Here is a 23385-nt window from a genome sequence, read left to right as displayed (position 1 = left end):
CAGACACTAATAAGGGGTTGTTGCTAATTCGTGGCAGAATGGGGGTTAGCATCTTAGGGGGGTGCTAACCCCCAGCATCTCACCTTTCCCTGCCATGTTTTCCACCTTACCTTTCATGAACTCCTTTGGCTGTTGATATTTAGGGACTCCTCAGATTCATGCTGATTGTCTACATTTATAATGAAAAGTTAAAGGTGAGTGAAGATAATTAATAAACAAATCGATATAGATAAAAATATAATGACTCAAACAAAGAGATATGAGAAGACACCTCTGTTATGGGCCAGAACTTGAAACAAGGTGTTAACTCAATGGAATTGATAGAAACAATGCTTGTGTTTACACCTTTGAGAGTTCACACATTAGTTCACAAGTTTGGGAGATTTCAGGATTCAGTAGGAGATTCACAAGTTTACACCTCCCACAATCCCACTCTCAAAGGAGGCGTCAACCTTGGAATTGACACCTCTAAAAGAGCATAAAAAGGAGCTGAGCTCAGTCAGGAGTCAGTTGAAGAGATTGAAAGCCAGAAGTCGGTCAGTTCGGGAGATTGACAGAGCCAGAATTCAGTCGGGAGATTGAGAACTAAGCTTCAGAGAACGAGAACACCACATTTTGGCGCCCAACGTGGGGCTGACAGGGTCCTGATTCCAGCGGAAAAGCCTCCCATCCTGATCTCATTGGAAAAACCTCAGATCCTGCAATCCTGAATCCTGAAGAAAAGTCTCTTCAACCCAGAAATTAGGCCTTTTCAGGCTTGATTGGTTCTTCATTTGGGATTTTCTTGGCAATGATGCTGGAGAGATTAGGAAGCAAGCAGGCCGCCACCCCTGCAGACAACTACTACCTGGTATGGAGGTGGACCCTGCGGGTAGTTGTGAGCTCCTTGCTGACAGAGGCTGGGTTTGAGAGTGCTGAGAAAGCATGTGTGGAAACATTAACTGAGATGTTACAAAGCTACCTCTCAGAAATCAGGAAGAGTGCTAAGTCCTATTGTGAGCACACGGCCAGGACACAGCCCACACTCTCAGATATTGTGGTCACGATTGTTGAGATGGGTTTCAATGTGGAAACTCTCCTGCATACACTAAACGGTCCCAGAGGATGGTCCTCACAGCACCATCAGTCACCAATCAGCCTGTGACTCCCAAAGCCCTGACTGCTGGACAGAACAAGTCTCACCCACCTCATATCCCTCGCCATTTTCCTGAATTCCCTGATCCCCACATGTACATCAAAACACCGACAAACCGTGAACTTGTGTCAGATTATCAGGTCCTTCGGGAAAAGGCTGCATCACAGAGGCGTGATGTGGAACGGGCACTTACTCATTTTATAGCCAAAACAGGCGAGACTTTTCAAAGATGATGTCAGCACATTTCCATTGATTGCTGCCTGGCCATTTAGCATTCCCTACCTGATCGCCCTTCTGCCGTCTGAGTTGGAGAAGCAGCAGATGAAAGAGACTGATTCTTCTGAACAGGATGAGCAGACAGACACAGAGAACCTTCCTCTCCACATCACTACGGATGAATCAGGAGTAGAAAAAGAGGATGCCTCTATTCTACAGCAGAACACTTCCTTGTCAGGGAGCCAAACTAGGGAGGAGAATTTTATTGATAAACCTTATCTACGACCTGCAAAGAAACCCAAGATCTGTAAGAAGAAATAAATTAAGAATGAGGACATTCCATTCTGAATTTGTCTTCTCTGCCTTCTTGAAAGCAGGGAAGAAATGAGTTACTTACCATTAAGCTTAGGCCTAGAAAGAGTCTCCCTGAGCTTAGCAGACATTTTCCTTGTCTCTTTCTTTCTGAATTTCCACTTTCCCACCTTGAGGGATCTTAAAATGAAGCTATCTCAACTTTTTGAGATAGGATGACATTATTTTAGCTGTGGGATTAACCCTTCGTCCAATAGAAATAACCTCTAGAATGCATTTGGCCAGAGGAGTCTCCCATGGCCCTATGGGTCACCTAGGCCTTCTCTTCTGGTTCTTCTTTTTCGATGAAAGAAAAAAAACCTCAGTTTCCTCTAAGAAAACTAACCAGGCTATTTGGGAAGAGACAATAAAGAACTGGATTTTACTCCTGGCTGCATTTGAAATGATTATTACTCTGAACTGAACCTAAAGCTGCCTCCAGAAGCTCCCCGAGAAACCTGCCCCCAAAGAACGATAATATTTTAGAAAAGAAGAGAACACCACACACCTCCAACACACCACTTTGTGGAGGTGATGGGTTCAGAGGTATTGCACCTGGGACGTGGTTTTTAGATTTTTTCAATGCATTGATTGTGATTTTTTTTCTCTTTTTTTTCTCTCTTTTTTTGGCTTTAAAAATGCTACTTGTCATATGGGGTGGCTGAAAAGTAGAGGAAGAGAGATCTTGGGGAAAATTATGATGATGTTAAAAAAAACCCAAATCAATAAAAACTTATTTGGAAAAATTGATGTAATTATTAAAAAAAGATGTAATTATTTTCTCATTCAAGTTCATGGACCTCCTGAAATCTATCCATACCTAGGCCATCCAATTCTAGATATCTGAAAGGCAGTGGGAGTTGTAGGGTTGGAAGTCAGCAGAGATTGGCGAAGGAAGACTCATTAGCATAAATCAATGGAGCCCATTTATCCTGGGTGAACAGCCCCAAGTCTATCCCAGACAGCCCAAAGGCCTCTTAAAAGGGTAAGAGTCATCTTGTATAGATAACCTCTGATCTCCTCTTCTGGTTCACTAGGACCCAAGACCTTTTCCCGAGTGATTGGGGAAAGGACATTGTAATGTAATGGGAAGGGCACCAGATTTGGGATTTAAAAAAAAAAATCCCAGCCCTGTCTCTGCTGCTTATTGCCTCTGTGACTTTGGATAAGTAATTTCCCTATTCTGCCTCAGTCTTCCTTCTCTGGAAAATGAGAAGTCAGAGACTATATAGTCTCTATTTAAAACCAATTCCAGCCCTAAATCCTGTGTTCTTTAAGGTTCCGGTTTTGATGAAGCGCCAGTAAGATGGTGTCTGGGAGGCACAGAATTAATCCGGCCTCTCTCCCATCCAATTCCCCAACACACACACACACACACACACACACACACACACACACATTCTCTCATACACACACACTTACACAATCACTCTCACACACACACAATCACACACTCACACACACTTACACAATCACTCACACTCACACACACATACTCAAAGCCCTCACTTGGAGCCTGCTGCTCTGGGGGAGACATTTTCAGGCAGTTGAGGACCCTGGACAGCGCTTGCTCACAGGCAGAGCTAGGATGCCGTGACCCCAGCTCTCCCACCTGGCAGGCTTTCGGGATGGGGCACGATGGGAGGCGCCGAGAAAGGACTCAGCAATGCAGCAGTGTCCTAGTCTGCCTCCTTCCTCCTTGGAGACACGGGAGGGGGGCGGGGGGACCGTTTGCTGCAATCTCAGCTCTGGGGAGAACTGCAGTAGGCAATTTTTGAGCTTTTTTTCCCAAGTCAGTGCAGAGCTGTATTTGGCTGCAGTCTTAAGTACCTTGTATTCTAATGATTTTTGGGTTCTAGCCCAGCCCCTTTCCGCCTCCTGTCTCTCATTAAGGATGCGGAGCAGGAGAGCTTTTAAAGGCATTAATGTCAGGGAAGCTCCAGAAGGGAGGTGACCTCCAAAATCTCCTTCCTTGTTGAGGGGGGGGACAGGAAGGGCTGTGTGATGTCATCTGCAGTCTCCCCCCCCCAAGTCTCTGGTGTAGGAAAGTGCAGCTTCATTTCAAAGGGTGCTCAGCAGGGAGATTATCTGCCCAGAGTCATGTGGCAGCTGCACAGCGGGGCCTCAGGCTCCCAGGGTGATCATTCCTGGATCCCTGGCTGGGGTTGGGGAGCAGATTTCCTCACTCTCTGCTTCTGCAGACTGGCCCGGGTGGGCTCTAGAGATGCTCTTCCACATCACATCCCTCCCAGGGGTCAGCCTGCCTCGAAATCCCTCTGCTCTTGGAGGACAGACCAGCAGCAGGAACCAGGAAGCCTCTCTTAGTTCCCATTGCACTTACCTGGGACCTTCCCTTACAGCATCCTCACGGGGGCTTTGGCACAAAGCCTGACATGCTCGTTTTACTGGTGAGCACCAGAGCACCAGAGCTTTGCTCACAATTATTTGGAAAGAAAATGTCAGATCTGGGATCTTGCTTCTTCTTCCCTACCCCTTATGCCAGTGAGATCATGGCTGAGGGATCCGAGGCAGTCCCTGTTCCTCTTTAGCTATTTATTTGTCCAGGTTCGTTGTTGGGAAGGCTAACCCTTGCCTAAGAGAGGTAGGGGCTATTATTTTCACATTTGTTGACTCAATCCCACCAGCACAATTTTGCTAACTTTGGGGCTCTATCCTAGGGTTTTCCCCCAAAAAAGGGGAGCAGTAAGAAAGGGAGCCTTTGCTGCTCCAGAATCTGTTACATAACACATAAGATGAGGAGGTACTAAACATCTGATTTTCACAACTTTTGGGGTTCTATCCTAAGATTTTCCCCCAGAAAGGGGGAGCCGTAAAAGAGGGAGCCCTTGTTGCCCCAGAATCTGTTACAACATGAGATGAGGAGGTACTAAACAGCTTCTGATCATCTCCCTCCAGGTTTCATATTCTTAAAAAAAATTCAATAGTTTTTTATTTTTCCAATTATATGTAAAGATAGTTTTCAACATTCATTTCTGTAAGGTTTTGAGTTCTAAAATTTTTTCTCCCTCCCCCCCACTTCCCAAGACAGCACTCAATCTGATGCAGGTTATACATATACAATTATTTTGTAATATATTTCCATATAGTCATGCTGTGAAAGAAAAAGCAAAACTAAAGGAAAAACAAAAAAAGAAAAAACAAATAAAATACCACCATATTAAGCCTTGATCTGCATTCAGTCTCCATAGTTTTCTGAATGGCATTTTCCATCCCAAGTCTATTGGAAATGGCCTGAATCAGCTCACTGTTGAAAAGATCACAGTTGATCATCATGTAATCTTGTTGTTGCCGTGTACAATCTTCTCATGGTTCTACTCACTTCCCTCAGCATCAGTTCCTGTCAGTCTCTCCAGGTTACTCTGAAATCCTCCTGCTGGTCATTTCTTATAGAACAATAATATTCCATAATATTCATATACCACAGTTTACCCAACCATTCCCCAACTGATGGGCATCCACTCAGTTTCTAGTTCCTCACCTCTACAAAAAGGTTTGCTAGAAGCATTTTAAAAAATGTACACATGGGGCTTTCCCCTTCTTTTCTGGTCTTTTCTGATGAAGAGAAGTCTCCTCCTCTATGTGTATGAATTCCTTTAAGCTCCTGTTACACGTGAGCACTTAGCTGCCAAACCCAGTGTTCTTTGTGCTGAGTCCTCCCTCTCTCTGATCTCTGTGGCTCATCCTCCCGTCCTTATAGTCCCTTCTCTGTAGGCTAATGGACTACCCTTTTTTCCTGCTTCTCCTCCTCCCTCTCTGAACGCTCCTGTCCTTTTGCTGACTTCCATGAAAATCACTCCCTCTAGGAGACCCTCAGCACTGTCCTGGGCCCTTTCTCCTTTTATTCTACTTCACTGGGGGATCTCACCTCCCCAGGGGATTTATTTCCATCTCCATGCTAATGATTATCAATCTAGCTTTTCTGCTGCAATCTCTCTGCTGACCCGTCTCACGTCTCCACCTGCGTCTCACACTAGATGTCCAATGGATATTTTAAGCTCACATCCAAAAGAGAACTCACTGTCTTTCCCCTCACCCTCCCTTCCCTGTTAGCATAGAGGACAACACCCTCCTCTCAGGCCCCCAGACTCCTGGATTGAGTCATTCAGGACTCCTCACTATGATTCACCCTCCTCCCCACCCTCATAGCCAAGCCCTGTCCGTTTGACCTTTGCACCCTCTCTGTAAATGCCCTTTAGCATCACCCCTCTGGCCCAGGCCCTGGACACCTCACGCCTTAGCCTGTTGGGGTGTCCACCTGCCTCTCTTCCCTCCAGTCCCTCCTCCCTTCAGCCACCAAGGAGATTTTCCTAAAGCACAAACCTGATCATGTCACCCCTTACTCAATAAACTCAAGGAGCTCTTCGTGGCCTCCAGCAGACATTCAAAGCCCTTGATAACCCACCTTTTCAGTCTTCTCAGACCTTCCTCCCTGACATGTACCAGTCTGATCCACAGACAAGATCCCCCTCTTGACCCCGGTCATTTTCTCTGGCCGTCCCTCATTCTTGCAATACTGACCTTCCCAGCTTCCCTTAAGTCCTACCCCAAATCCCACCTTCTACAGGAAATCTTCCTCAATCCCTCTTAATTCTAGTGCCTTCCTCTGTTAATTACTTCCTATTTATCCTCATTATAGCTTGTTTGTATATGTTTGCATGTTGTGTCCCTTATTAGATTATAAGCTTCTTGAGGGCAGGGACTGTCTTGCCCCTTTTGGGATCCTCAGGGCTTAGCAAGTGCCTGGCACATAGTAGGCACTCGATAACAATTGGACCCGGCCAGAATAAACTTTCTCCTTTGTTCCTATTGATGTAATATGATTTTGCAGTCCCCTGATTTGGGGAAAGGGGGCTTCTGTTCATGGCCTCCCATAGTTTGCTGACAAACTGCCTCCTTAGGAGGACATTGATGCGTTTTTCTGCCCGGGGGCGAGTTGGGATTATCGAAAATTCAATGTAATTTCCCAAAAGTCTCCTGATTGATCCAGCTGTCAGCATGTGATAATTAGGTAGTGATAACAAATGACCAAATGAAATCAAGTTGTACGATCCAGAAGGGGCCAAGTGATGAGAACCCCTGGCGGAGGCTGTATTGCAGGAATGAGCGGAGCCCAGTACTACTGGTTCCTGAGCATGGCAGAGTGAAAGAGCTTCTCACCTCTAAACAGATCCAATTTTCACGAATTTCACCAAAGCTCCTATTAAGCACCTTTTACTTCCTGGGTGCCCGTGCTATGCCCTGGACAGACCAAGGGAGGGAAGGGAAGAACCAGAGACCTAGACTGAAACATGAAATGGAAAAACACCAAAGAAAGATCTCTGGGTCAGTTGGGAGACTTTATAGAATTAATGAGAATTACACCGAATAAGGTAATGCAGAAGGGCTGTGATCTACACTTGTGAAGGGCTTATCCCCGGTGACACAACTAGGGAGTATCTGAGCCCGGGTTTGAACTTTTATGAAGATGAGGCTTTCTGATTCCAAGTCCAGTACCCAAGCTGCTGCGGGCGTGGAAATTCATCTCCTTGACTAATCCAACAGGCTGTGAGCAATCACTTAGACTAACAGGCCTCCTGAAATCATGATTCAGTATCAAGGATAGCCTCGAAAAGAAATAAAATCACAAAAAAGAGCTGGGAGTGTATGTGTGGGAGAGAGAGAGAGTGTGTGATGTGTGTGAGTGTGTGTGTGTATGTGAGTGTGTGTGTGAGTGTGAGTGTGTGTGAGTGCGAGAGTGTGTGTGTGTGAGTGCGAGAGTGTGTGTGTGTGAGTGTGAGTGTGTGTGTGTGAGAGAGTGTGTGTGAGTGTGAGTGTGTGTGAGTGCGAGAGTGTGTGTAAGTGTGAGTGAGTGTGTGTGAGAATGTGTGTGTGAGTGTGTGTATGAGTGTGTGTGTGAGAGAGTGAGTGTGTGTGTGAGTGTGAGAGTGTGTGTGAGTGTGAGAGTGTGTGTGTGTGTGTGTGCACGCACATGCATAAGCCTGTAGGAAGAAGTTTAAACCTTAGAGATAATATGAAAATGATGGGCTAAATGTCTCTAGCGACCTTTGGTCTCTTGGGAATACCAGCTGTCCTAGAGAAGGCATCACTCCTGTCCATTCACAGGCAGGATCTGAGGGGGAAGGGGCTTTGGTGACCTTGTACCCCAGGCTGCAGCTGAGAAGCACTTCCCCACATCTAGAAGATTCAGAACCAGCATCAGAGACAGGTGTGAACCTGGACTTTCATGATCCTCTCTGCAGGATGCTATGGATAGCATCCAGACTTCACTTAAAGACCACCGGGATGGAAGTCCCAGCCTGCTCACTCTATTTTCAGACAGGAGCTCACTTAGAATTGTTCTCTTCTGCCAAGCTAGAATCTCTCCTCTTCTCTTCTCTTCTCTTCTCTTCTCTTCTCTTCTCTTCTCTTCTCTTCTCTTCTCTTCTCTTCTCTTCTCTTCTCTTCTCTTCTCTTCTCTTCTCTTCTCTCTCTCTCTCTCTCTCTCTCTCTCTCTCTCTCTCTCTCTCCCTCATGTTCTCCTCTCTCTCTGTCTGTCTGTCTCTCTCTGTCTCTCTCAGTCTCTCTGTCTCTCTGTTTCTCTGTCTCTCTTTATCTCTCTCTGTCTGTCTGTCTGTCTGTCTGTGTCTGTGTCTCTGTCTCTCTCTCTCTGAAATTTCCACATATTTCTGCTCAGTTCTGCTCCCAGGGCCAAGCAGACCTTCTTCCTCAAGACAACCAGCCCTTAGAAGTCTTTCACTATTTAGAAAGTGCCTACTATGTGCCAGGCACTGTGCTAAGTGCTTTTCTCATCATTCACCACAAGGATTTGGGGAATACACACTGGACAGAGTATTAAGCTCCTCATTTCCCTCAAGGCTGCTTCCCAGAGAGGCTGCCTGCTGGTTTGGGGGGCAGAAGTCTCTCAGCTCTGCAGAGCTCCCCCATTCTAGGGGACCCTGCAATGCTAACCCTCACCTCTCTGCACTAGACACAGGTCAGAGTCCTGTTGAAGCTGTAAAGACCTTTAAATACCTTCTGGTTAGAATGAATTCTTTACAAAGCTGTTGCTGTCCAGAGAAAATAGGCTAAGGACACAAAGCCCAGCTCTCTTCCCATCAGGTCAGCAGAATGCCCACAGAAAGATGCTATTCCATCTTTCAATCACATCCAGCACTGATTTCTGCCTCCTTGGCTAATGACCTTGGGCACGAGGCCAGTTCTGGATCTCAAGAGACAGAAACACAGCCTTAGCCATCTCTAATCCAACCCTGGGGTTTATTAATAGCAAATGACCCATTAGTGAAACTCAGACAAGGGTACAAGGAAGATATTTGCTTCCCCCCTCACCAGCACCCATGGGTGCTAATCTTGTTTTAGTGCCTGGAAATGAAACATCAGCTCTGCCGAGAACTATAGACAAAACCAGTGTACCAAAGGGGTCAGTTGTGGAATTATTTTTGTTGTGCCTCTCTCTTTGTGACTCCATTTGGGGTTTTAGAAGGGTTTGCCATTTCCCTTTCTAGATCATTTTACAGATGAGGAAACTGAGGTTAACAGGGTTAAGTGACTTGCCCATGGTTGCCCAGCTAGTAAATGTTTAAAGTCAGATGGCAGTCTATCCACTGCACTGCCCTAATGAGACTATAGTCTGGGCTAAAAGTATTGAAGTAGACGGAGGAAACCTGTCAGATTCTGGGTTGACAGATCCCAGGTGCCTTTGAAATCACAAAAGAGATGGGGTGAATTCCTGTGGAGTCAGGGCCAGATTATTACTCTCAATGGCTCTATCCACCTGTTTCTTCCCTTATTCTTCTGGGAGAATGGACCCCAACCATTCAGATAACATCACCTTGGAAAAGATTCAAAGTTGACTTTGTCAGAAATAAGGAGCCTTTCCCTGCCAAGCAAATGTGAAGGGTGATGATGGCCAGCAGGTCTCCAAAGCTTGTAGTTGGAAGGAGGTCGGAGAAGACTTCAGAAGTCATTTAGGTCACAGCTAAGCAGGGACTCCCATCAGGCCTGACTCAAAGGCTACAAATTGCCTACTGGGACGAGCCATTCCATTTTGGACACTTCCGATTGGTCATTAACAATTTCTTCTTTATATTAAGCTGAATCTGCCTCCCTGGAGCCTCCAGCCTTCAGTTTGGCTTTTGCCCAATAGAGTCTTGTTCATGATGGCCCTTTAGGTATTTAAAGGTGGTGATGGAACCACTTCAAGTCTCCTCTCTTCTAGACAGAACATTCACAATTCCTTCCACTGGTAACGCTTTGTTTCTATAATCTGATCTAAGAGGTCCCACCCTGGGGCCCCAAGAACCCTCATCTCCTTCGAGGTTAGCCTGATAACTAGATGCTAGGGCAGAAAATGGCCCCTGAAAAATGCTTTTGTCTGTTCTCTCAGTGGATGAGTTTGGGATATCTGAAAAGGAGATTCCTCTACCTGCATGGGGGGGGGGGGGACCTCTGATGTCCCACCACAGAGATTTTGTGATTTCTTTCACCCTTCCCATAGACTGTTCCTTCCCAATTCACTTTCAACAGCAATTCAGTTATTTTTCAGTCATGTCCAACTTTTCATGACCCCTTTTGGGGTCTTCTTGGCAAAGATACTGGAACGGCTTATTATTTCCTTCTCCAACTCATTTTACAGATGGGGAAACTGAGGCGAATGGGTTTAAAAAATTTGTCTAAAACCACACAGCAAGGTCAGATTCAAACCCATGAAGATGATTCTTCCTGACGCCAGGCCTGACGCTCTATCTCCTGGGCCACCTAGCTGCCAAACGTTAATTAAAATCCTCCTCCCTGACATGCATTATGCTCGGCACAAATGGAAACATCACTAAAGAGGAAAGCGAACAAGCATTCATTAAAAAGCTACTATTTGCCAAGCACTGTGCTAAGTGCTTAATAAATATTATTTTGATCCTATCAGTAACTCTGAGAAGTAGACGCTATTATTAGCCTAATTTTACAGGTGAGGAAACTGAGGCAGACAGAGGTAAAGTGCCTTGCCTATAGCTAGTAGTGTCTGAGGTGGGATTTGAACTTGAGTTTAGCATTCCACCCCATACATTATCTCCCCCCCTCCATCAAGTTAAGGTTTAATAATTAATTGTTAATTATTAAGATTAATAAGATTTATTATGCTGCTAGCAGAGGACTTAGTTCCAAAAGAAGTTAGAAAAAAACAGGAGCAGGAAGAGAAATTTATGCAAGATCAAGTGCTTCACATCACTGATATGCTCATTTTCCGGCTTAGAGGTGGAGACGTGGAGTAGTCTGGCTGTCCATCATCCTTTGCTGCTTTTCACACATTAACTCCTTTGACCTCATATCAGCTCTGGGAGGTCAGTAGTACAGATATCCCATCTGACAAGCGAGACAGCCTCAAGCTCCAGCGGCTCGCTCACGGGCACACAATTAGTGTCAGGTTTTGTCACAGAGAGAGTGACCCTTTTTCTTCCTGATTCCGAGGATGTTGCTCTTTGAACGATGTGCTCATCGGTGATGAGCAAAGACATAGAGGAGGCTCTTCGGGGCGCAGGAGTGCATCTGATCACTGCTCCTCACGCAAGCTTCCAGGGACTTTGGAGAGAGCTCTCCGCCAGGAGGGAGTCTGTGACCCGGGGACTGGGACAAGAGCTATCCCGCTGATCCCCAGAAGATTGTGTTTGTGTGGGGGAGTGGGGGGAGTCTATTGGATGAGAGCCATAGCTCCCACAATAAAAGGGTGCCCTAGTCAGACTACATATGTTGTATTGGGTTCCATCCATCACAGTTAACGAGCAAGGTCAAGGACACTGGGTTCCACGTCAAAGGGAGAAGGGTTGATGCAAGTAGGTATGTTTAACCTGAAGAAGAGAAAACTCAAGGCTTACAAGGGTTTGGAGGGGCCATCATGTGAAAGGACCTGGCCCGTTGTGTTAGGCACCAGGGTGCAGAACAGGTGCAATGGGCTGAAATTACAAAGAGGGTGATTTAGGATGGATGTAAGGAAACACTTCCTACTGATTAGAGCTGCCCAGTGTGTCAGGTAGTGAGCTTCCTGTCACTGAAAGACTTCAAGCAGAGGCTGGACAAGCATTTGTTGGAGATATTGTAGTGGAGGATTTGGGTTGGGCGAGAGGCCCCTTTTAGGATTTTGTGAAGTCTTTTCCTACAATGAAGTTGCCATCTAGTGGGAGTAATGAGACGTGTCCTCCCTAGATAAATATTATATCATATATTATAGTATGTATTATGTGCTATGTTATAGTATATATTATGTATGTTACATATAGTATGTACTATATTAATATCAATATATTATAGTATGTTACATAATATTAATATATTATATGCTATATTATAGAATATATTAATAATATATATTATGATATACTATTAAAAACATATATTACACATAATATATATTATATCGTTATTTAATATATTATACTATATATTACATTATACATTATTATCTATAATTATCAATCTATAATAATGTTATATATACTTTATATATATATACATATTCATACACAAACACACACACACATATGACCAAGTGGGGCTTGGCCTGAGACCTACTGTCAATCAATTAATGAGAGCCAGAGGGATTTGGGTTTAAGGCATGGACCTTAAGAAAAAACTAGCTCATAAGCCTCCGGACATTTGCAAGGATCCAATGATCAAAACATACGTTCCTTTGGGCAGAACATCCACAATAAGAATATGATATCCCTTGTGGACAGAGGAAAGGGAGAAGAAAGGAGAGAAAAGAAGAGAAGGGGAGAGGAAAGAAGAAAGGAAAGGAAAACAAATGAAAAAAAAGGGGAGAAGAAGAGGTGTGCTGCCCTGCTGACTGATTCCAGTTGGATCCTAGTGGGGCAATGTCTACTCCTACTCCCAGAGTTGTTGTTTGTCCTTTGTCCTTTGTTCTGGAAGAGGGCCACAGATGCTTTATTTCAGTGGGGCAGTGGATTGAGCACCAGCCCTGAAATCAGGAGGACCTGAGTTCAAATCCTGCCTCAGATACTTAACACTTCCTAACTGTGTGACCCTGGGCAAGTCACTTAACCCCCATTGCCTCAGGGGAAAAAATTAGGCAGGATCTCAATGGGAAGAAATATAGAAAGGCTGTTGTTTTTCTACAGTTATTTCCACTCTTCATGACACCATTTAGAATTTCCCTTAGCAAAGACATTGGAGTAGTTTCCCTCTCTAGCTCATCCTCCTTATTAGTCTCATAGACAAATGGGGTTAAATGACTCACCCAAGATCACATAGCTAGTAAGAGTCTGAGGCCGGATCCACTGCCCATATAGGGAGATAGGGGACAGGTATCCCAGATGGAGGGCACAATATGAGCAGAATCTCAGAGGGGGGAATCACAGGTATATTGGGAGAGTTCAATGTCACTCCTTCAGAGCCTGAGTGGGGCAGGGGGGAGAGGAGAAGAGGATGAGCTAAGGCTGGCAAGGTAGATTGAGGTTACATTGTGGAAAGTCAGAATAAAGAGCTTGGATCTTTTTTATCTGGCAGTGGGCAACCATTGATAGCTCTTAGCAGAACAGAGATGTTATCATAGAAGTGCATTAGGAAAATTAATCTGGCAGCTTATACAGGGGAGTTTAGAAAAAGAGAGAATAGAAATGAGGAGACCAGTGGGGAGCACAATTGACTGGGCAAGGAGCACTCTGAGCCCCCAATTTTGGGGGGACTTCGCTAATGCGTCTTGGTTAGTCACCGACTTACCCGTCTGAGCTTTTTTTGTCTCTCAGTCAGAAACACTTGGGATCCTTGAGGTCTCGTACTCCATAAATATTTATTGAGTGAATTCTTGCGTCTCTCCGGCCCTCCCCTCTCTAATCCAATCATCTTCCTCCCGAGAATAGCCCACCTTGCAAATGCATTCTGGGATGTGCTGTGCTAAGATGGGCTAGAGGGAGCAGAATCCCTCTCCGCCATCCCCCTCCTTCCTACCAAGGCCCTAATTGGATTCACGCAGGAAGCGGCCCTGCTCGGCCAACATCTGTTCTGCTGAAATCAGTCATTGGGACGGTGCCCTTTGGAAGTGACAGCCAGGTCATTTACATGATGCTGATGAAGGAGCTTGGAGGAAAGCTGACAGCATGGGTTTTTTCTTCCTCCTTGAAAAAAGCAAAATGAAGAAATCATAAAATTATGGGATAAACAGGCTGGGAGGGACCTTTCAGATCATCTTGTCTGGCTTCTCATTTCACAGAGGGAGAGGTCCATTCCTTCTTTCATTTAGTGCCGGGAAGAAGACTTGGGTGCACTCATTGGCCCAGGAGTCAGACAATCAGCGTTCTGGTCCCAGGTCTGCCGCTTACCAGTGGGATGACCTCGGGTGATGGGCAGAATTCTGGGCTCGGAATCAGGAGGGTCTGGATTCAATGACACAAACGAGGTCTTGTGTGACCTTGGGCAATTAAGTAACTTGCCCAAGACTTATTTTTTTTATTGTAACATTAGAGGGTTGAAACAAGTACCCTTCCAGCTCTGGGTGTACCATCCTATTGTAGTGGGGGGCTCAGTCCTTAGAATCAGTGCAAAAGGGATAGATAGATGGAGGGCTCAGGGAGGACTGGCATCTCTTTGTGAGGGCTGCTTTCCACCTTTCCTGTAGACCTCCCACCCAACTCTCATCTGTGGTTCCAAGAGGCTGTGGCATGCACAGTGGCCACACGATAAACCATCTGATGAGCTAAACCAGGTGGAGGGTAACTCATTGGTGTGTTAGAGGGGTGTCTACCCCAGCAGACATGGGGGGATGAGAAGGACTGGGTGCAATAGCCATCAAGGCAGCTGAAGCAGGGGTTGGGGAGCTTAAGGCTTGGGTAGAAATGGAAGACGCCAAGGTCATCCACTGGATTCTGGGCCCTCTCCAGTCTTCCAGATTTTTGTCCTGCCACTAGACTTAAATGATTTGGGAAGAGAGAGTGAGGCTGACAACTTGGTGCAACTCTGTCTCACTTAAATTAACCAAGAAATCAGATGTCATTGATCTTTGAAAATGAAGGACGAGGGGAAGCTAGGTGGGGCAGTGGATAGAGAACCAGCCCTGAAGTCAGGAGGACCTAAGTTCAAATCTGATCTCTTAACACTTCCTAGCTATATGACCCTGGGCAAGTCACTTAACCCTAATTGCTTCAGGAAAAAAAGAAAGAGAAAAGAGGGAGGAAGGGAGGGAGGAAGGGAAAAAGGAAGTGAGGAAATGAGGAAGGAAGAAAGGAAGGGAGGAAGGAGGGAAGGAAGGAGGGAAGGAAGAAAAAGAAAATGAAAGATGAACAACAATCCACAACATGACCTGCCTTGTTCTAAGGCATGTGGAGACTTGGTCATCCTGCTTCTAACTTTTATTAGTAGCTCTCCCTTCCACTTCAGAGTAGGAGTAGACATTCATTGTTGGCTTACTGCTGGCTGTGAGGAGCCCTTTAATTGATTATGGAAGAAGAATTAAATAATCAAGCAAAAGGTTTGAGCAGACATTCTAGGTCATTAAGTAGCTCCATAATACACAGAGAGCTGAGCTTATAATATTTGTAAAATAATCATTCATCAAATGAAATCATATTTATTAAAAATAAAAATTGTGATGTTATCATTAGTGCCTCGTACTTAGTAAGTGCTTAACGATTGCTCGTTTCGTCCTCTTCCTCCTCCTCCTCCTCCTCCTTCTTCTTCTTCTATGACTTCTGAGGAGGAGGAATTACTCTAAGCCTCTGGGTATTGGGAGGGGCAGTGGAGACACTCCTGAGCTAGCCACAAGTGCATGGCGTTTCTATTCCTATGATGCTTCTTCTTTTCTGATCTGAAGTGAATGAATATCCCAAGATAGAAATGTCTAGGCCAATAGCGTCAAACTCAAATAGAAATGACAGTCACTAAACCATAATGAGCATCCTAGTGGACCACATATTGACTTAGAAAACCGAATGTGTTTATGATTCCTTTTTTTAAAAAGTACTACATCAGCACGTTAACAGGAACAGCCATTTAATCCAGCCCTGGCTGCAGTATGGGGGGCTTCACGTGTCCAGGTTGTGTATTTAAAACGTCTGGTCTACAAAACCAGTGAAGCTGGGAGATCATTCAGAGCTATCCAAAGTTCAAGCAATAATCGGAGTCCCAAAATAGTCAATGATTCTAGTAATCTAGTGTTTGACAAACCCAAAGACCCCAGCTTTGGGGGATAAGAACTCACTATTTGACAAAAACTGCTGGGAAAATTGGAAGCTAGTATGGCAGAAAGTAGGCATTGACCCATACCTAACACCATATACCTTGGTATATGAAGTTGAAATGGGTTCATGATCTAGACATAAAGAATGAGATTATAAATAAATTAGAAGAACATAGGATAGTTTGCATTTCAAGTGTTTGGAGGAGGAAGGAATTTGTGACCAAAGAAGAAATGGAGATCATTATTGATCTCAAAATAGAAAAAATTGATTATAGTAAGTTAAAAAGTTTTTGTACAAACAAAATTAATGCAGACAAGATTAGAAGGGAAGGAATAAACTGGAAAAACATTTTTACATTCTGATAAAGGCCTCATTTCTAAAATATATGGAGAACTGATTCAAATTTATAAGAGTTCAAGCCATTCTCCAATTGATAAATGGTCAAAGGATATGAACAGACAATTTTCAGATGAAGAAATTGAAACTATTTCTAGTCATATGAAAAGCTGCTCCAAATCACTATTGATCAGAGAAATGCAAATTAAGACAATTCTGAGATACCACTACACACCTCTCAGATTGGCTAAGATGACAGGAAAAGATAAGATGAATATTGGAGGGGATGTGGGGAAACTGGGACACTGATACATTGTTGGTGGAGTTGTGAACGGATCCAACCATTATGGAGAGCAATTTGGAAGTATGCTCAAAAACTTATCAAACTTTGCATACCCTTTGACCCAGCAATGTTTCTACTGGATTTATATCCCGAAGAGATCTTAAAGGAGGGAAAGGGACCCACATGTGCAAAAATCTCTGTAGCAGGTCTCTTTGTAGTGGCAAGAAACTGGAAACTGAGTGGATGCCCATCAGTTGGAGAATGACTGTTGTGGTATATGAATGTTATGGAATATAATTTTTCTGTAAGAAACAACCAACAGGATGATTTCAGAGAGGCCTGGAGAGACTTACATGAAATGAGCAGAACCAGGAGATCATTGTACACGGCAACAGCAAGACTATACGATGATCAATTCTGATGGACGTAGCTCTCTTCAACAATGAGATGATTCAAACCAGTTCCAATTGTTCAGTAATAAAGACAGTCATCTATGACCAGAGAGAGGACTGAGGGAACTGAGTATGGATCACAACATAGCATTTCTGCTCTTTCTGTTGTTGTTCACTTACATTTTGTTTTGCTCAATTTTTTCCCTTCTTGATCTGATTTTTCTTTGCAGCAAGATAACTGTATAAATATGTATGCATATATTAGATTTAACATATATTTTAACATATTTAACATGTATTGGACTATCTGCTATCTAAGGGAGGGTTGGGAGGAAGGAGGGGAAAATTTGGAACAGAAGTTTTTGCAAGGGTCAAAGCTGAAAAATTACACATGCATATGTTTTGTAAATAAAAAGCTTTAATAACTTTTTTTTTAAAACAAATAATCAGAGTCCCAAAGCCAGTGATGAAACTCATCAAGTTTGGGGAGGAAGACTGGGCAAAAACTCTGAGCAGTGATGTGCTTCCCCCAGGCCAGTTAAGCAAAGGGACAACTTGTTCATCAATGCTGCTGCACCCAAAGTGAATTTAGTGGTGTTTCTGGGAAGAGAGACAAGGATTCCCAGGTCATATTTCCCCTAATCCCTGTTGGTGAAGAAGGGGAAAAGAGGGGAATGTTTTATAGCAACTATATTAAATTTGAGTCTACTCTACCCAAGGACTGAATAGGTATAAAGAAGGAAATGTGTGTCTCCTGGTTTGGAGACATTTTGGAGATATTTTACTTAGCCCCTTGATATGGCTTCTCAATAAATGTTCTTTTGTAAAAGCTAATTGACGAAGGGTGATTAATTAATACTTGGGAACTGGCTAAATGATATTGAGGAACATACCAGTTAGATGCCTTGTTCAAATCTCCCCCCAAACCACTTAGGGTCACCCTACAACCGTGACCCAGGAAAAACGTCCTTGTGGCACAGATCATAATCAAATCCTGAAGCTGAAATCTTTTCAAATCAAATCCTCTCTCTCGATCTCTCTCTCTCTCTCTCTCTCTCTCACACACACACACACACACACACACACACACACACACACGATCCCAGCAGACAATTCTAGCAGCTGCTCTGGGAGGGAAGCTTCAGGAGACCTTTGAGAAGCCCTGACTTTGAAATCTGTGCCAGGCAGTAAGAGGAGGGAAGGTAGGAGTCCGGAGGCAATATCACACTCGAGATTGACCTAATAAGGAGCAATGCGTCCAGCCAAGAACTGAGGGGAACAGATTCTACATCCTTAGGAAAGGCAATTTCAAAGAGGATGACCTTCTCAGGGTGAAAAAGAAAAGAAGCTTTGGGTCTTTACCAGGGCCTTAACCTACAGGAACATGTGTGTGTGTGTGTGTGTGTGTGTGTGTGTGTGTTCTTGTGTTTAGTCATTTCAGGCGTGTCCAGTTTTTTGTGATCCCATTTAGGGTTTTCTTGGCAAAAACACTGATGTGGCTTGCCATTTCCTTCTCTCTCTCATTGAAGGATGAGGAAACTGAGTCAAGAAGGGTTAAAATGACTTGCTCAAGGTCATACAACTGGTACGTGTCTGAGGCCAGAACTTCATGGGAACTCCAAAAAGGGAGAAAAAGATTTACATCCAATGAGGTTGTATCCCTTTTCACAAGTACTCTCTAAACTCACTTTCTTCTGGTCTCCATATATACTTCTGGGAGAAAGTATCACAGACTTTGGAGGAAGATGTTTTGTACCAACTATTTGACATTAGAAAATACCCTTTTCTAAAATTTAATTAACTCTAGCTGGCTAATTGATTGATCAATAGGAGTCACACTAGTGGAGTTTCATGAGCAATAATATTAGAGAAAACCCTCAACCCTTTAGAGTTAGCCCTAGATCCCTCAAGGGAGAGGTGGTGGCTCCCTTTTGGGGACCCAATCTGTCAGTGTGAGTGGGAATGGGAAAATAGTCCCAGAGGAGGGATTAATACTGTCATCCTAAATTCTCTGATTTTCACTTTCCCTATTTATAAAATGGGTGTAACAATACTTTGCCCAATTACATTACATGTTAGTCAACTATCATTTATTAAGCACTTACTGTGTGCCAGGCCTTGTGGACCAAGTATGAGGGAGAGAAAAAAAGGCAAAAATCAGTCCCTGCTCTCAAAGGACATACATTGTAATAAGGGAATCATCATTGTTGTGATAACCAATTGATATCACACATGTAAAATAATTTTCAGTCCTAAAGAACTCTTTCTGTCGTTCAGTCTTTTTGGTCATGTCCAACTCTTGGTGACCCCATTTGGAGTCTTCTTGGTTAAGACACTGGAGTGGTTTGCCATTTCCTTTTCTAGTTCATTTGACAGATGAGGAAACTGAGACAAACAGAGTTAAGTGACTCACCCAGAATCACACAGCTAGTAAATGTCTGAGGTACTCTAGTGATAATAATAATAAGGGATACGCAGATAGTATTTTAACATTACCAAGTAATTTACATGCACTATTTCAGTTGAGTCTTATGACAACTCTGCAAGGAAGCTACAATCAATATTATTAGGGATCATTTTGCAGATCAGGAAACTGAAGCTCAAAGATGGAAAATGACTTGTTTAGAGTCATGTAACTAGTAAGAAGTGGAATTGTTACATATCTGGGCTCACTCACCAACTCCTGCTGGAAATCATAGGTCAGGGTCCCAAGAAGATCTCATTTGAGGAGAACTCCTCCTCAGCTATCTAGGGATAACACTGAGTGGCTGTACTATAGTAATGTCATTCATAAGCTCCCACTGATGTTTTTTCCCATTTAATGTTAAATCAGCTGATAGGCATAAATTAGCTTTTAGAAAGGGTGTTTACTAAGGTGGAATATAGTAAGAATAGTTAGTACAGAACTGTTTTGCCATCATCTGCTCTGTTTGGTTTTGACTTCATGAACATCAAGCTTCTCCCAGATTAAGTTCAGCACCAGAATTTTCTTCATCTTGAAGACTGACTCCTTTGGATACTCGACACATCCTCAGTATCCTGAGTTGGCTCCTCTCTCTGACTGGAGGGCTAAAAGTCAGAACAATGAACTCCCAAATCCTCCCTTCAGAGAGGGCTCACAGTTTTCCAGCAAATTTCATTTGCCATTTTCTGCTTTATGTGGTTCCAACTTTCCACATGAGTACAAATATCCTCTGGTATCCTATTTCCTCCACTTTTCAGCTTCTTTTTATTTATTGTCTGCCCTCATTAGATTGTAAACTCTTTGAAGGAAAAGATTTCTTTTTCTTTCTTCTTTCTTCTTTTTCCTAAGGCAATTGGGATTAAGTGACTTGCCCAGGATCACACAGCTAGGAAGTGTTAAGTGTCTGAGACCAGATTTGAACTCAGGTCCTCCTGACTTCAGGGCTGGTGCTCCATCCACTACACCAACGAGCTTCCCTCCTTTTCTTTTTTGTATCCCCAGTGCTTAGCACCTAGTAGTACTTGGTATGTACTAGTTTCTTAATAAATATTTATTGCCTATTGACATCCCCTCAAAGATCTGGACACACTTTCTCACAAATACCCATTGGATCCTTGAGGAACATGGTTCAGACTTAGAGTACAATGCTAGAGATACCTATGTTTATAGTACATGAGACCAAAGATTAACTCAAAATTCCTGGTTATTGTAAATTCTCTATTGAGTTTTTAAACAGAATTCCTATTTGGTATAAGGAGGCTCTTTTGAATGATAATCTGTGTCCATGATGGTCCCTATTTGTCCTAAATTATCTTCTTACACAAACTGAAGAAATTGGATCAGTTATTGTTGTTCAGCCATGGCTGATTCTTAGTGACTCCATTTGGGGTTTTCTTGACAGAGATATTGGAATGGTTTACCATTTCTTTCTCCAGCTCATTTTACACATGAGGAACTAAGGTAACCTGGGTTGAGTAACTTGTTCAGGGTCGAACAGCTAATAAGTGTCTGAGGCTAGATTTGAACTCACAAAGATGACTCTTCCTGATTCCAAGTCTAGTGCTTTGTCCATTGAATCATCCAGATACATTTATTTGATCAGTAACCAAAAATAAGTGGTAATGAGAATGGGGTTAGTGGACAGGAGAGAGAGCAAGGGAAACTCCGTGCAACCCCTATCACTACCACCACTGGCACTTGGATCCAATTCCCCAAATGGAATCTTTGAACCTGAAACTCTTCCACCACTAGACTTGGCCCACTGCTCGACAGGCTGACTGTTAAATTCTCAGCTAGTTAGCCCCTCAGAGGTGTGATTAATTTGTTTGGTTAGCCAATCAGCTGCTCCTTTCTTGACCCAAAGAAGTTCATACCTAATAAAGATATCACAAGATATAGGTTCCATTGTTTACACATCAAAAACTTCATCATGTTTTTACATTAATTGCACTAATTGAGCTATGGAGTCATGGTGTAAAAACCCTTTCCTCCATATATATATATTTTTTTTTTGAGAGAGAGAGAAATATGTATATATAGATAGAGATATGTATGTATGTATATGTATGATATAGAAATGTGAAGCTCATTAGGATTATGTGGCTACTTGAAACCATGTCATTTGAAGATTAGTTGAAAGAATATCAAGTATATTTATCTGAGGAAGAACTAAGAGCCTACAATCTTACAGTGATAAATAAAATTAAATGCCTTCATAATTTGGAGGGCTATTATGTGGCAGGTCAATTAAACACTCTGCTTGACTCTAGAGGACAAAACTTGGAAATGAGAGGAAGTTAGATTTTATATAAAAGCAAGAAAAATAACCTGCTAATTAGAGGAGCCCAGAAATGGGGGCTTGGGAGGTAGTGAGTCATGGGAGGAGATGTGCAAGTGAGAGCCGTGGATAATTGTTCATTGGGCTTGTTGTTGAGAGATTCGTGCTCTCTGGAGAGGTTCCCACCAGCTGAGAGCTTCTCTCTTGGGTTTTTCTTGTATTCTGATGAGCCCAGTCCAAAGGACTATAATATCACAACTTCAGCAGTCATGAATAATCATTTGCTACAATTAGCATACCGATTTTCCTGTGGCAATGCATACTGATTACTTCCCCTTCCTTTCTAACTTATATCCCACCTTTCTGTCATTTCCAACCCTCTTCCTACCATTCCTAAAATAATCACGTAGAGGATTCTTAGCTTCTTCCCATAAAGCAAGCTGCCAAAACCAGGCTGATGATTGTATGAAAGGGGTTACCCAAAAGCTCTTTTCTTTTTAATTTTAGCCTTTGGAGGACTGAAAAATCCCGGTTGGGCCTGGCCTTCCAGGTCCAGAGCAGAGATGGAGTGACATGCATGTCTGTAGGCCCTTCTTGGCTCAGAAAATTCAGTGATTCTAATGAGTGTCAGTTTTCCATCTACCTTCTCAGGCAGAGGATCGGGGTCTTCAGGTTACCCTTGCCCATCATGGCTCCTTCTACCTCCAGAACTTGTGCTTCTTGGGGCTCCGATGCTTGTGGTGGTCAAAATGAAGCTCAACCTCTCAGTGATCTCTGCTCTAAGCAAGAACCACAAGAGACACTTCACTGCACCTCCCACATCCAGTGGAAGATCGTGTCCATCTTGCTTTCCAGTGTGCAGTTCTGGTTCAGGACTGTAATAGTCTGGATTCCAGCTCCTGCTAGGGGCTAGCAAAGTAGGAACAGGCCTTGGGGCCTCTGAATAAGCACTGGCTATTTCTAGACCTCAGTCAAGACACCAAGACTTGGAAGGTCGGCAAGAAAGGTTTGTCTCACTAGGGTGACCGGGACTTGGGGAACCACTCAACCAGGACGTTGTGGTGGCCACCTCAGGTTACTGAGGCTCTTTACTAGCACTGAGAAAGGACTAAGTTTCTTTAGCACACTAGAACTTACAGCCACAGTGGATCAAGGACACTACTCAGAGTTCCAGGGCAGAAAAGAATGCTTGTGTTCAGGTTCCCAGAAAGATCTCTGAAAATAGCTTGGGACAGTACACCCTTCACCCTGGAAATTGAGCCCTATTTTAACAAAGTGTTAAAAGTCAAGTAATATACTGGAGTAAACGAGCAAACAACAGGAAAAGATTCTGACCATAGAAAGCTACTATGGTGACAAAAAAGATCAAAACATACTTTCAGAAGAAGATAACAGAATCAAAGATCCTACATCCAAAGCCTCCAAGAAAAATAGGAATTGGTCTCAGGCCATAGAAGAGCTCAAAAGAAATTTTTAAAATCAGGTAAGAGAGATAGAAGTAAAATTGGGAAGAGAATTACGAGTGGAGCAAAAAGAAATACATAAGGCTAATGAGAAGAAGAATGCTTTAAAAAGCAAAACTGGCCAAATGGAAAGGAAGTACAAAAGTTCACTGAGGAAAATAATTCCTTGAAAATTAGAATTGAGTAAATGGAAGCTAATGACTTTGTGAGAAATCAAGAAACAATAAAACAGAATCAAAAAAATGAAAGAATTGAAAACAATGTAAAAT

At 43.3% G+C, this 23385-nt stretch overlaps 1 pseudogene; it reads left to right on the top strand.

Annotated features, from left to right (window-relative positions):
- Positions 1-560: 560 nt before the first annotated feature.
- On the top strand, positions 561-2033 carry LOC100928187 (annotated as a pseudogene).
- Positions 2034-23385: the final 21352 nt, after the last annotated feature.

The sequence above is a fragment of the Sarcophilus harrisii genome, chromosome 1, assembly GCF_902635505.1.
Source record: "Sarcophilus harrisii chromosome 1, mSarHar1.11, whole genome shotgun sequence".
NCBI lineage: Eukaryota > Metazoa > Chordata > Mammalia > Dasyuromorphia > Dasyuridae > Sarcophilus > Sarcophilus harrisii.
The sequence above is the reverse complement of the archived record's forward strand: the minus strand, read 5'-3'. Positions and strand labels throughout refer to the sequence as shown.